The 15616-nt window shown below is 40.5% G+C and overlaps 2 pseudogenes; one reads left to right on the top strand and one right to left on the bottom strand.

Annotated features, from left to right (window-relative positions):
- Window positions 1–1730: 1730 nt before the first annotated feature.
- On the top strand, window positions 1731–6264 carry LOC149122202 (SERPINE1 mRNA-binding protein 1-like; annotated as a pseudogene).
- Window positions 6265–9678: 3414 nt separating this feature from the next.
- LOC108176158 (uncharacterized) lies at window positions 9679–14864 on the bottom strand (annotated as a pseudogene).
- Between the last annotated feature and the right edge of the window lie 752 nt (window positions 14865–15616).

The following is a 15616-nucleotide window of genomic DNA, read 5'->3' as shown; positions in this document are numbered from 1 at the left end:
ACTTAGTAAAATAAGCAAGTCCTCAAAAGACAAATATCAGATTTTTCCTGATTTCTGGTAATTAATATACAGAGTACAAAACAATATAATGTATATGAGTAATGTTGGCATTTTAGGATTTGATTTTTAAAAAAGATTTATTTGAAAGGCAGAGATACAGAGAGGAGAGAGGGAGAGGGGGAGAGAAAGAGAGGGAAAGAGTGAGTAAGAGAGAGAACCTTCCATCCACTGGTTCACTCCCCAAATGGTTGCAACAGCAGGGGTTGGAACAGGCCAAAGCTAGGAGTCTGGAGCTTCTTCTGGGTCTCCCACATGGGTGGCAGAGGCCCAAGAACTCAGCCATCCACTGCCCTCCCAAGCACATCATCAAGGAGCTAGATCAGTAGTAGAGCAGCCAGGGTTTGAACTGGTACCCATATGGGATGCTGGCACTGCAAGCAGCAGCTTAGCCTTCTATGCCACAATCCTGGCCCTCATAGATTTGATTATTATTTATAGTCCTATATTCCTTGTCTATACTCCTGAGGAACAGTGGTTATTCTGCTTACTACTTGTTGAGCCTTTTATTTAGTGGATGATTAAGCTTGTGATTATAAAGTAAATTGAAAGTTTGTCATAGCAAACCTTAAAATATGAAAGGAATATGAAGGGGGAGTGTGGATGGAAGTATCATTCGCTCTTAAAACCATATATATGAAAAACATGAAATTTGTTGCCTGTCCTTCAAGTTAATTTTTAAAAAGAGTTATCTATTCATACACCACTGATTCTTTTGAATTGCTGTTGCCATACATTTTCCATATGGCACCAATTATTTCACCATTCTTCCACTTGAGTTGTACCATCAATGTGGAGTTTTCTCTGTATTTTCAGAATTCATGTTGCATTACGAGCTCTTTTGAAATTGTTGCCTTATACATCCTAGCACCTCAAACTACATCCTGTTCAGATATGTTGTAATAAGTTAATATGAGTTTATTTTAAGGCAAAAATATCAAAATTTATGCACTGTTTTTGTAGTATGCATTTCCCACCAATGTTCTGAAGACCCCTTTTATTATTATGGTTTCTCTCTGCATAGTGGACTTAGAATGTATTGAGAACTTTGCCTTTTTCATATCAAGATATAGCATATTTCAAGCACTTGGTTGGAATTCAGCATTGATGTATGAGTGACAGATGGGAACTCCTTGCAATTGATATCTCAGAAATAATCATCAAAGTTAAAAAAAAAGCTTAATTCATACAATTTGTGTGTGTGTGATTTTCAAAACTGTTTTTGAGAAACAGAGAGAGAGTGCTCCCATAAACTGGTTCATTCCCCAAATATTTGCAATGGCTGCAGCTGAGTCAAACATTTGAGAATCACTTTTATTTCACTTTCCCTGATATGAAGATATTCTTGATAGACTTGAAAATGCAAACTTATGCTTTTCACAGGAATTTCTAATCTCCTATAGATTCTTAATGTTTGGTTTATGGTGTTTTTGCCTTGAAGAAAGTTTTGATTTATGTGACTCAGATTTTATTTTATTTCTTTTGTGTCTTCTAGATTTTATGACTTCCTTTGTAAAGGTTTATTTATGGGCCATATTGTGGCAAGCAGACCAAGCTACTACCCACAAAGCCAGCATCTAGTATGTTCCCAGTCACAGAGGGGAGGGTAGTTACTGGAGTGAATTCAGTGGGTTCCTTTCCTTAGCCCAGTAAAGAAAAAAAGCCTGGAAACAATGGCAAGTGAGTGGAAACTTTATTGCTTATTTGTTTTGCAAGTGAAAGTGAGCAGCTCATCTGAGAGGTGAGATGGAGTGCCAGAGTGGGACACTGGCTTTTCCACAAGTGCACTGGGTTTTTAAGAATTTACTATTTTCTTATTGGGTCATCTTATGGGCTTTCCCATTGGATAGGGGTTTCACATACTGTATGCTCATTGGCTTGGGGCCCATAGTAATAGTGGGATTTTTGTTGGTGACAGTCTGAATGGGAATTTCTAAATGCTAACTTACTCTTTTGGTGGCCTCAGCCCTCTCTCTGCTAGTTCTGAGTGAAAAATTGCAACTAGTTTGAAGACTTTGCCAAAATCACAGGCTGTAGCACAGGATGCTACAATGGGGAGAGGTATGAGCAAGTCTCAGAGAAAACCACACTGTCACAGCCTACAGCCTGCATGCTAAAGACATTCTGCTAAAGCCTGAGAGGCCCACAGATGCCCAGCCCAACTGAACAGGCTCACCATTTGGGCACTGGTTCATGTTCTGGCTGCTTCAATTTTCTTTCCTTCATTTTGTTTTTATTAAAACATGTTTGCTTAATTTACAGCAAGCAGAAAATAGGCTGGGTCTTCTTTTGATCCAAACATTGATGTTTTAAAGGTTGTACACAATATTTTTAAAAAGGACATATAAAAATACAATATTAGAAGTTTCCATAAGAAAGAAAATACAACTTTTAACCCCACAACTTTTCCTTTTTCAGAACTGCAAAACTACTGCTAGTAGTTTTATTTTTAAAACTACAGTTTTAAGAAATAGAGAGAGAGAGACAAAGAGAGACAGAGAAGTCTTCCATCTGATGGTTCACTCTCCAGTTGGCTGCGATGACTGGAGCTGTGCTGATTTGAGGCCAGGAGCTTCCTCCAGGTCTCCCACATGGGTGCAGGGGCCCAAGCATTTTGTGCCATCTTCTACTGCTTTCCCAGGCCATAGCAGAAAGCTGGATTGGAAGTGGAGCAGCCGGGTCTCAAACCAGCACCCATATGGGATGCCAGTGCTTCAGGCCAGGGCATTACCCCACTGTGCCACAGCGCCGGACCCTAAAACTACAGTGTTAAGTAGACTCCTTCCCCCTGAGCTGGATCATCTTGTGGGAAGTACTGAAGCAGGAGCTCTTAACTCAAGGTGGCCCACGGCAATCTGTGGAGAAAAGCACCGCCAAGCCACAATCAGGGCTGGGCACCTACAGGAAGGCTTCTCTGCGTGGTTACCAACCAAGTAAACCAGTTATTTGACATTGAATCCGATCCATTCCAGATGCTGAAGGAGCAGAGACCAAGAAAAAAGAAGCCGGCAGAAGGGGGGCTGGGGGTGGGGTGCATTGGAGTCCCCATGGCCAATAATGCAGCTCAGGCAGAGGCCCAGACCAACTCCAAAGCAGCAGGCAAACAGCCATGGAAAGAGTCCCAGAAAGACCAATAAACTCACTGCCAGATTGGCCTGGTTGACAAGAAAGAGGAGGTGCAGCCACCTGTGGCATTCAAGAAAGAAGGAATAAGACATGTTGGAAGAAGACTGATCAACAACTTCAGGGTGAAGGAAAAATCATTGATAGAGGACCAAAAAGGTGACCACCTCTTGAATGGTGGTGAAGAAGGGTGAAGAAGCAGGTTTTCTTTTCTTTTAAACACTGAAAAACTGCTATTTATTTAAAAGGAAACTTTTCAATACAATAAAGAAATGGCAATAGCTGGTACATACATTAAATCAAAATATTTTCGTTAAGCACCAAGTAGCATCATTCTCATTCTTTTCATTAAGAGCACCTTTTTTATTAAAAGACTAATACTTTTAAGTTTTTAATCAAATTTAAAGCTGCCAATCAGAGCTTCTAATTAGCTTGAGATGACTGGGTAAACCTTCTTATAGTGTGAGCAAAAATGACTTATAAAAACTTTGTTTAACTGTAACTGAAGGGATTCACTGGCTTCAGGCTGAGAATCAGTGCTGGGGGCTAAACGCTACCCACAACAGAAAAATGAGTAATGAGTACCACGTATCAATGATAGATGACATATGGTTTCTTCCTAGTCAAAGGACTAATACCTAACTCTAATAGGTCTTGAAGGATTGACCCACAGGGACTGATTCAAATTCTTAACCTTCCAGGGTGAACAAGTCAAGGACAAGGAAAGAGGTGAAAGTCCTGCACCCTGGGTGGCAGGGGAAATGGCAGCAAACCAGGTGGGGAACATCAAGGAGTGTTTAAAGGCCAGGGAGAACAAAACAGCTGAGACTCAGACCCACAAAAGTACTAACTGCTCAGAAGGCAGTTCAACACATGTTTTGGGAGGAAGGACGTAATCCACTAACAGATTATATGCATCATATAAAGGAAAATGTCATTCAACAAGAGAGGGAAGATGTCTCTCCTAGCACAGAGACTCCTCAGCTGTTTGGGGAAGCTCTGAGGCTGAGGATCACCCTGGGATCCAGTCCACATTCCAAAGCCCTACCCCCTTGCAATTAAATCCACAAACCAAAACTTTATTAATGGAACTGTCTGCTCCAAAAAAGTGAAACACAAACACAAGCAAAGAAAACAAACTGAAGGGCCATTAGAGTAAGCTTTAATCCCTGCTACTATCCCTTCCCTGCAAGAACAGGATCTGCTCTGTTACTTCCATTGATTCACTTCTGCAAAGCTTGTCAAAACCCAGCATCTTACTGTTCCTGCTACATCCTCTCCTAATGAAAGCAAATACTATGCAAAAACACAAACACACCACAAATAGAAGCCAGCATCAACTTAATGACCCCCTGGAATATTACAAACCTAACCTAGGATATTTTAATCATCTTCTGACTTATTCACAGAATATCCATTTCTGTAATGTTTTGGGAGCATTGCAGACTTGGTTGCATTAGATTCCTCTTCTTGAAGTAGTTCAAAGTTTGAATGCAATTTAGATAATTTTCTAAATTATCTGAGGGGAAATTATCCTAAAAGGCCCAGGAAAAATCCCTTTTCCTCTATTCTCAGGCTCCAGTAATTCTTTTTCTCAGATCATAAAACCTAACCTAACAACTGGAAAGAGGATAAAAAGTCATACAAAAAATACAAAAAAAAAAAAAAAAACGGAAAAGGGAACCAACATCATCATAAGGGTCTGTCAGGGTCATCACACTATCTCAACATGGCACAAGACAAAAAAAAATGGTACTTTGTTTAGCATAGTTATAGTCATTTTGTAAAGTATGCAAGAAATTAACAATTTATAAAAATAGGGGAAAGTTTTAATTGGGAGCATAAAACTAAAATGTCATTCTCTGGCCGGCGCCGCGGCTCACTAGGCTAATCCTCCGCCTAGCGGTGCCGGCACACCGGGTTCTAGTCCCGGTTGGGGCGCCGGATTCTGTCCCGGTTGCCCCTCTTCCAGGCCAGCTCTCTGCTGTGGCCAGGGAGTGCAGTGGAGGATGGCCCAGGTGCTTGGGCCCTGCACCCCATGGGAGACCAGGAAAAGCACCTGGCTCCTGGCTCCTGCCATCGGATCAGCGCGGTGCGCCGGCCGCAGCGCGCCAGCCGCGGCGGCCATTGGAGGGTGAACCAACGGCAAAGGAAGACCTTTCTCTCTGTCTCTCTCTCTCACTGTCCACTCTGCCTGTCAAAAAAAAATAAAAAAATAAAAATAAAAAAAAAATAAAATGTCATTCTCTGGCAAAGAGTGCTTCCCAACATCAGGTCTACAGGTGGAAGTTGAGGCACAACTGTTGGCTCAAGGCTGCCTCAGGTCTGCTTCAGAGGGGCATGGATATTAGCAGATGAGAGGTGAGTTTTCTGTTGATACATTTATAATTGACTGACCTGAGGTAGTGGTGGTCTTAGAAGAGGTCAGGAGGCCATGGATGTGGAATGGGCCTAGGAGATGGATTTGGTTCTCATGGCAAATGTGAATTTGATAGACACAGTAAAAGCAATAGATCTTTATCACATTACAGTGGTCTAAAGCAGGTAGACAAATGTGGAGGTTGTGGGTCTCACAAATGGGAAACTGTCAAAGATGAATTAACTGACTTTGATTCATCAAAATGTGACTCAGGAAACACTTGAAGGTGAAGAACATCTAGTGGCCAACATGGAAAATGGGGAAATGTGAATGCAAGAGGTAAAAGAGAGTACAAAAGAGATTACTTTGGATGAGTGGAAGACAATTCATAAAGACAGGATAAAACTAGAATTTAATATCTGAAAATCAAATCAAGGTGCTGATTGGCAATGAAAGGATTTGTTTTTCATAAATCAAGGTGTGAAGAGGCTCATGCTGAAGATTCTATTATGGCCTATCATTTTTGGAAACCAGCAAATGATATAACATCTTAGCTAGAGATCAACTTTGGAGACTTAGGCCACCTAGAATATGGTGGTAGAAGAGGGCAGAGGTAGACATGGGCATGATGGATGTCATGATGGATGACCTAGTCCAGCAGGACTAAGTCAAGTGTTTCTGTTTCTGATATGAATGATCCAGAGGCATTTCTAGCTATGGCTTAATGGAATGTCCTAACAACCTTAGTTCCTTTGTGGACTTTCCTGTGCAATGCTTTTGCATGCTTAATGATCCCAAAGGACTAAGAAATTAAAAAAAAAAAAGCCTAAAGATTGAATTTTATCTGTTTTGCAAATGAGTTTCTCTCACTACCCAGAAGTAACAAATATGGTAGTCACTTTTGTACTTAGGAATGTATTAGTAGCAAGGATGTTTTAATAATTTTCATAGATTATGAATTATTCATGGACACTTTTGCATGGCTGCTTGCAAATGTGCATTTCCAAACTTGAAGTGCAGGTGTTAATAGTGTGTAACAGTTTAATAAAAAATTGACTTTGTTGTTTATACATCCAGAAAAATCTTAAAAAATTAAACAAATGTGCATAGCATGATTTTATAGCAAAACATGAACATTAACTGCAAACAGTAAATAAATGAAAGCTAGAAATACTATCCAATATATAGCAATCCTAGAATCAATCCCTCAAACACAATCCACAAGCAGTATCTAAAAACCATTGTCTTGTTCTTCACAGGCAAAACCTAGGTTTCCAAAACCAAAATTGGAAAGAGTACTCCTCTGAAAGAAATTTTTTCCCCACAATATTACCTAGATCTACAAGTAAACAATCTGAGATTTTAAAAAGATGTTAGCTTCTTACTCTGAAATCAGTTTGGATATGTCAAGTCACTTTTAGTTCCTCAAAGAAATCTTTCAGAGAAATTACAGAAATTATAGATGGTTAAGGATTTTATTTCCTCATTTTTAGTCAGCTACATTGATAACTAAAGCTGAGAGATGACTCTTGCTTAGAACTGATCCTTTTCCTGAAATATTTTAAACTTCACAACACAACCTCACCTAAAATGGGAGTGTTGTCTCTCAGCTTGCCACGCATTAAATAAAACTGAAGTGTGAAAAGCAAGCCTCCCTCATAAATAGGTAGGCACATTTTGATACAAATACACACTCTAAGTGCTATAAGCATCACCATTTAGTTTACACAATGCACACTCACACAAACAAAACTTACTTTGAAACAACTTACTTCTAATGGCACTAAGATAATTAGTCAGCAATTCTCATTAAACTTCAGAGTAATTATGTGAGAACATTCTTTCCCCCTTCAAATTGTTTCTGCCATCAATGATCTGCTCAACTTCTAAGGTGAGATTTTTGTATATTCCAAATCTGTACAGAAGCCAGAATAAAAGCAGTGAAGGCTCTGTGTTTCAGCCAAAATCTCAATCACCCTGAAAATGTTGTTTAACCCAGCCGGGGGGCGGGGCAGTCCTACAAGTACTGGGGTTAACAAAAGAACTATTCTAAACTGTGTCATACATAAACTTTTTGAAAGATTTATTTGAAAGTCAGAGTTACACAGAGAGAGAAGGAGAGGTAGAGAGAGAGGTCTTCACTCCCCAATTGGCTACAGTGGCCAGAGCTGCACCAATCTGAAGCCAGGAGCTTCTTCTGGGTCTCCCAAGCAGGTGCAGGGGCCCAAGGATGTGGGCTATCTTCTACTGCTTTCCCAGGCCATAGCAGAGAGCTGGCTTGGAAGTGGAGCAGCCAGGTCTGGAACTGGCACTCATATGGGATGCCAGCACTGCAGGCAGTGGCTTAACCCATTACACCACAGTGCCAGCTCCATAAATAAAATATTAACAGGGGACTAGACATCTTAACAAGACCTAAAAGTTCACCATGAACCTACTGTGTTTGAACAGTCAGTGTTATACTGTGGCTGCTTCATTTTTGTATTAATCTATCTTTTTTTTAACTTTTATTTAACGAATATAAATTTCCAAAGTACGGATTATGGATTACAATGGCTTCCCCCCCCATAATGTCCCTCCCACCCGTAACCCTCCCCTTTCCCACTCCCTCTCCCCTTCCATTCACATGAGGATTCATTTTCATTTCTCTTTATATACAGAAGATCAGTTTAGCATGCATTAAGTAAAGATTTCAACAGTTTGCTCCCACACAGAAACATAAAGTGAAAAATAATAGATGATTTTTTAAATGATGATGAAATCAGATCAGACCTATTGTCATGTTTAATCCCATAAATAAAGGGGAGAGTGATCCAACATGGGAAGCGAGATACTCAGCAGACTCATAGAATGGCAGATGTCCTAAACAGCACTTTGGCCTCAGAATCAGCCCTTAAGGCATTCCGATCGGGCTGAAAAGCCCATGAGAGTATTTCAGGCATGGAAAGCCAAGACACTCTGGAAAAAAAAAAAAAAAACCTAAATGAAAGATCTCCATGAGTGAGATCCCAGTGGAAAGAACAGGTCTTCAAAGAAGGAGGTACCTTTCTCTGAAGGGAGGAGAGAACCTCCACTTTGACTATGCCCTTGTCTAAACAAGAAAAGAGTCAGAGAACTCAAGGGGCTTCCATAGCCTTGGAAACTCATGACTGGTGCATAGGGAGATTACTGATGCCATAAACAGGAGTGTCAATTTGTAAAGTCAACAACAGGAGTCACTGTGCACTTACTCCTCATGTAGGATCTCTGTCCTTAATGTGCTGTACATTGAGACTTAATGCTATAACCAGTACTCAAACAGTATATTTCACTTTGTGTTTCTATGGGTGTGCAAACTGTTGAAATCTTTACTTAATGTATACTAAACTGATCTTCTGTAAAAAAAAAAGAAGAAGAAATTAATCTATCTTATTAGCAAGTTACAGCTCTAGGTTTCCAGTTCTATGAAATATGGAGATGAAATTTCATTTTTAGTAAGACAATGTTGCAAATTCTAGTCAATCAACATCTTTTCAATGAATACTTCAAGCATAATGAGAATCTTTGAGAAAATTGCAGATCCCACAGATTTGTTTTTATTTTTTTTTAATTTTTTGACAGGCAGAGTGGACAGTGAGAGAGAGAGACAGAGAGAAAGGTCTTCCTTTCGCCGTTGGTTCACCCTCCAATGGCCACCATGGCCAGCGCACTGCAGCTGGCGCACCGCGCCGATCCGATGGCAGGAGCCAGGTGCTTTTCCTGGTCTCCCGTGGGGTGCAGGGCCCAAGGACTTGGGCCATCCTCCACTGCACTCCCTGGCCACAGCAGAGAGCTGGCCTGGAAGAGGGGCAACCGGGACAGAATCCGGCACCTCGACCAGGACTAGAACCCGGTGTGCCGGCGCCGCAAAATGGAGGATTAGCCTAGTGAGCCGTGGCACCGGCCGACCCCACAAATTTGTACCTGCCCATGACATTAAGTAAATTGGACTCTTCAGAGTGGCTTCTAAATAACATGTCATTTTAATTATAACTGGATACATGGAAGGCTAACAAGTATTTCTAAAGTATCATTACAACATTGTACTTCTGATAATTTAAGTAAACCACACTATGAGTAAAATAATGATATATGCCTAAAGATTATCATGGTTTATGTTATCAGTAGCCACTGGACTTAGGACTAGTCTAAGATCTTGATCTAAATTTTGACCTAGACCTAGACTGTGATCTTGACTGAACTTTGGATTTAGGTAGTCCTTTTCTCCCTGGTTCCTTTTCATCACTTGAGCCAGACTTATAATGTGTTTTGGAACCTGTTTTAGGGGTGCCTTTAATTTTTTTGTGAGATGCAGATCTAGAATGTGATTTAGTCTCCAATTATTTATTGGGCTGGGATATCACGATCTTTGGTGTTTGAATCTAACAATGTTGGAATGGCTTCTGCTACCGTGAAGTCTTCTAATCAGTCTACTGTTTCTAGGGCTATAAGATTTATACTTGTAATTAAAAGACTGACTTCTTGCTCTCCCTTCATAACATTAGATTCTAGAACATCAATATTTGTCAAATCATCATGACATAAAGAACTATACACATTCCTCCCTTCCTTGGCTTCCTTCTGATTTGGTGTCTTCTGATTGCCCTGTGCAAATTGTATTTTTGATGCCCACAAATCTATTTTCTGTCCAAGTTATGTAAAGCATTTTTGGAATCATGAGCATCCTCAAATTGAATGTAAGCAAATCCTCTTGGATGGTGAATGTAGAAATCAAGTGGAACATACACATGAACTTTAGGATCATAACAACAAAATTTTCACCATAAGTCTTCAGACCTGGTGTTGTCCACTACGTTCCTGACAGAGATGTGTTTGCAGGGCACAGGTAGTGGCGTGAATCTTGCTCAGGGTACTAATAGGCTCAGCAAACCACTTGCAGCCAAGTCTGACACAGACACACAACTTTTTTTTTTAACTTTTTTTTTTAACATTTATTTATTTATTTGAGCTGGTGCCATGGCTCAGTTGGCTAATCCTCCACCTGTGGTGCTGGCACCCTGGGTTCTAGTCTCAGATGGGGCACCAGATTCTGTCCCAGTTGCTCCTCTTCCAGCCCAGCTCTCTGCTGTGGCCAGGGAAGGCAGTGGAGGATGGCCCAAGTGCTTGGGTCCTGCACCCACATGGGAGACCAGGAGGAAGCACCTGGCTCCTGGCTTCATATCAGTGCATCGCACCAGCCGTAGTGGCTACTTGAGGGGTGAACCAACAGAAGGAAGACCTTTCTCTCTGTCTCTCTCTCTCTCACTGTCTAACTCTGCCTGTAAAAAAAAACATGATAATCGGATTGATATACCTTCTTAAAAAAAGATTTATTTGTTTATTTGAAACTCAAAGTTACAGAGAGGGAGAGATGGGGGAGAGAGAGTGAGAGAGTAGAGGGAGAGGGAGAGAGAGAGGGAGAGAAAAAGCAAGAAAGAGAGAGAAAGAGGGAGATGGAGGGAGGGAGGGAGGGAGAGAGAGAGAGAGAGAGAGAGATCTTCCATCCACTGGTTCACTCTCCAGATTTCTTCAAAGGCCAGTGCTGGGCCATGCCAAAACCAAAGCCAGAAGCTTTATCCAAGTGAAGCAGCCAGAACAAGAGGTAATGCCCATGTGGGGTGCTGCCAATAAAAGTGGGTGACTTTACCCACTATGCCACAATGTTGACTCTGAGTCTGCTCTATTTCTGATCCAGCTCCCTGCTAATGCACCTAGAAAAGAAGCAGAAGGTTGTCAAAGTACTTGGGCCCCACCACCCATGCAAGTGATCTGGATGACACTCATGGCTCCTGACTTCTGCTGGGCCTAGTTCTGGTCATAGCCATTTGGGGTGTGACTCAGCAGATGGAAGACTTCTCCTCTGTGTCTTTTCCTCTCACTCTGTACTCTTTCAAATAAACAAAAATAAATCTTAAAAAAGTGAAAGGGGCTTATTTAGCCTACACAGACATGTTAATGATTTTTCAAGTAGGAAACAATAGGTTTTAAAATATCGGCAAACACAGACTATGATTCATGTGACACGATGAATTACTTTTGTCCTACCCTGATATAAACACACATACTGGCCCCTGGTTTTGGCCTGGCCAAGTCCCAGCTGTTACAGCCATCTGGTGAGTGAACCAGTGGGTGAGATAAATCTCTCCCTCTCATTCTGCCACTATGTCTTTCAAATAAACTTTTTAAAAAAGATTTGAACTTAGGGACTTTGAGATATTAATCAAAATGCTGAGTCAGATACTCCTCTCAATGTGTCTTCCGTGGGCCAGCTCCCCATGTGTGACTTTTTTTTACTCTCTTTCTATAGATGACTCACAAATTTATGGCTGTAGCCTCTGAATTAGAAACAATCTAGTGGACATTTCCATTTGGATGGAATTTAGCATGATTATATCATATACTGGAAAGATCAGACTGCTGTTTCTCATAATTCTTGGTAGAAAAGGTTGGAAATTGACAGCATGGGACACTTAAATTCAGGTTCTCTACCTAAGGTTGGTGCCTTTCTTCAGTGACTTAGGTTTGATTCACCAGCACCTCCTACAGACCCTGGTACCTGACCTGAGAGAATTTTCATTGATTCAGCTTTATTTGCATGTCATTGTTCTTTTAAGGTCAACAAGTCCTTTGGAAGGTGATTACCTTTATCCCACAAGTTCAAAGTACTGTAATTTATATTCATGATGAGAATATTTCCTAAAAGTGAGCAGGGATTCTTCTCAGAGAGCAATCATCACTGAAAGTCTGAATCTATGTAAATCCCCTTAGAGTCTTTAATCCATTGGAATTAATAATCACAGAGAACTCAAGGTAGCACATTAGATTTAAAGCAGTTCAATTCAAGCAAGTAAAGGAAACTTGGACTGAAAAGAGAAATCTTTGCACCAACAGGTTGGGTTTTAAGATTGAAATTGACAATCTCTATAGGACATGCATTGCCATTTTCAGTTCTTTAGAATGATGCTTTTCTTTTAAGGTTTCCATTAATTAAAATATATAAAAGTAACATATGCTTATTGGAACTATGACAATACTACAAACCCCTAGAAGTGACTGTTATTAATAGCCCACAGTGCATTTCTTATGCTGCTACAGGCTCAAAAACTGGATACCAATAGGTTTCATACATGAATAGTGTTGAATTATCTATTTTCTTATTTATTTTATGTCTTCAGTAATAGAACTATAACAGGTTGAACTATGTGTTTGCTTATTTATTTATGTCTTCAGTAATGGAACTATGCAATGTATATTACTCTGCAACTTGCTTTTCTCACTTAATGCTATAATACGGACAGCTCCTCAGTCAGGTAACATAGCCTTCCATTTTGTAAATAACTTATAATATGAGCTACTCCTCAGGAAGTTCATTGAAATGCACACTATGAAAAAGTATGTGTAGATTTAAAAAATCTGCATCAAAATAAAATAGTAATTTGTCACAATCTGTTTGCCCAGGATCTAGTTTGGGGCACTAAGAAGGTTAAGACATCAATTTGAAAAAGCCCTTATCAGAGCAACAGGAATTCTGCAGGAGAAGGAAAATGAACACTACCTTGATGGTGCAGCATGGATGGGAAAATGGCAACCCCATGGATGCCTTGTGGCAATTGTATGTGGACAAGACCGCAAGGAAATCAGCAATTTATGAGGGGTAAATTTATTTAAGAAGGGCTGAGGTGATGTTAAAGATGAAGCCCACAGTGGCAGACCATCCACATCAATCTGCAAGGATAACATTAGGCTTGTTCATACCCTAATTGAAGAGGACTGATGAATAGCAACAGAAACAAGAGCCAACAGTACAGACATCTCCACTGTTCAGCTTACATAATTCTGACTAGAAAAACCAAAGACTAACATTCTTGTTCAGTGGGTGTGCAAAAACTGTTGTTCCCAGAACAGCTATAGAAATATTGTTTTCAATAGAAAGATTTTTAACTAAAAGCACCTCTTGCAAACACTGCAATAATATGAGGAGTTACACTAGGTAACTCATTAGGTCATTTCCCTATCAGAGTGAGAAAGGGACAAAAGCCCTTGAAGAGTGGACAAAGTGCTTGCTTCTCCCTGGAAGCTGTCTTAACCACACTTAGTTTTATGCCAAGAGAAGACTACACAGCATTGTAGGCCTTGCTCCTGATTGGTTGGTTATTCTAGTCTTCTAATTGTTACCCTCCCCCTCTGGTTGCTATTCTACCCTTCTGATTGCTTTTTATCCCTGCTTTGTGATTGGCTGTTAGTCTAATCCTCCCTGATTGGTTAAATCTAGGAATGGTTTTCAGAAAGCAACCAGAGAGAGCAACTGTATGTATAAAATGGCTAGCCCTCACAGGCTTAACTGAGAGATGCTCTCTTGGAACCCCACTCCTCACTGCTGCAACAAGGGGATTCTCACTTTCAATAAATTTTGCTTTGCTCACTGTCCCTGTCTGCATGGAAATTCTTCTTTAATGTGAGGTAAGAACTGAGATGGCTTTCATCATCCTGCAACAATACAAGATGAAACATGAATTTACCAGTATGATTCCTAAGTCAAAGCACAGTCAAGACAATGGCTACCAAGAGGTGGAAGTGGTCCAGTCAAAGTAGAAACAGAGAATGATCACATCTGAAAGCTCCAGCAGAAAAACACCTGGAAAAGCTTCACCAAGGAGTATCTCTGCACTACAGCAATGCATTGGTTCATTTATCTCATCAAAAAGGGGTAATTTTGTGAGAGTTTCCATGGGGTATAGCTAGGCATCTATACCATAATTCTGTTTGGGCTCCCTATGACTTCTTTATGTTTTATAATCTTAAAACTTTTTTTTAAAGACATGCAGTTTTCTTTAGTTACTAATGTAAAAATCCAGCAATACCATGTTTAAATTCCCAGAAACCTCAGTTCTTAGGGGTGAATTAAATGGCAAAGTATCTTGATTCACAAAAGTGTCTTGATCTTCACTGAAATGTGAAGAAGTAAACTTTTCAAATTTAAATTTAATTTTTCAATTCCATTTTTAATGAACATTTTGTGTATATCTTTTTTATATAATAAAGCATTTATTTTTGAAGAAGCATTTCTTTCCATCACTAAGATTTCTGAGTTACAGAGAGGACTAGTTTTTCCAATTACCTTAATAAATGAGAAGAAGAAGGGAAAAGGGGAGCCACATATTTCTGTCTGCCAGATACTATAGGAGGTACTTTCCATAAGCGGTATACTTTGATCTTGGTTGCCTATTTCTAGTCCTGCCTCAATCCCTTCTCTAAACACAGAGGAGCATGTCAGCCTTTGCTCAAAGTCTCCTCCCCCCAGCCCCATGGTTCCCATGTTCTCCATGATACAGTACTAACTGATTAGTAATACAAGCTACTAACCTGGCCCACAGGCCTTCCAGTTTGCTCTAACTTCCCTCTTCTGTCTTCCCATATCCCCATCCTTTCTCTTTGTATCCCAGCTCACCTGAACGACCTACAGTTTCCCCAATTTCCAGGCCCTGTCAATCCTCAGGGCCCTTGTACTGCCTCCTTCTGTTCTCATGGTCCTTCTTCACCTCTTCTTCTGGCTGTTATTCCACTCACCAGTGAGTACTCACTGCTCTTTGGCTTTTTCAGAATGTCTTTTGCAGGGCGGTTTGTGAATTAGTGAAACAAGAGCATGCTGTAGTCATTTACAACCAGTAACTCTTGGTAAATTAACAGAAGTTTGTTGCTTAGCCAGTCAAATTTGGCTGCAGGTCTAGGTCATTCTCTTGGGCAGATCCTCTAAAAGCTCTGCTGATGGAGTTCATGGAGTCTCTTCCATCCTGTAATTGTACTATCCAGAGCACTTGACTTCCTTGGCTATTGAGGCAGTAGAAGAGAATATAAATGGGTGACTTTCTGGCCATGAGACGTATTGGTTTCAAAGTGCCCCTGATACCTGTACTCTCAGACTTCTACTAGCACTGGTACATGGCCCTGATTTCAGAGGTCTAAGGTCTGATGCAAGTACAAAGCCAGAAGAAAGGAGAAGTGGACATAGAAGAGTGCCTGCAATCTCTACCACAGGTGTGATGCCAGCAACCGCTTCTG

The sequence above is a fragment of the Oryctolagus cuniculus genome, chromosome 15, assembly GCF_051225735.1.
Source record: "Oryctolagus cuniculus isolate XC-2025 breed Fujian yellow rabbit chromosome 15, ASM5122573v1, whole genome shotgun sequence".
Classification (NCBI taxonomy): domain Eukaryota; kingdom Metazoa; phylum Chordata; class Mammalia; order Lagomorpha; family Leporidae; genus Oryctolagus; species Oryctolagus cuniculus.
This window is presented reverse-complemented; position numbering and strand designations above follow the sequence as displayed.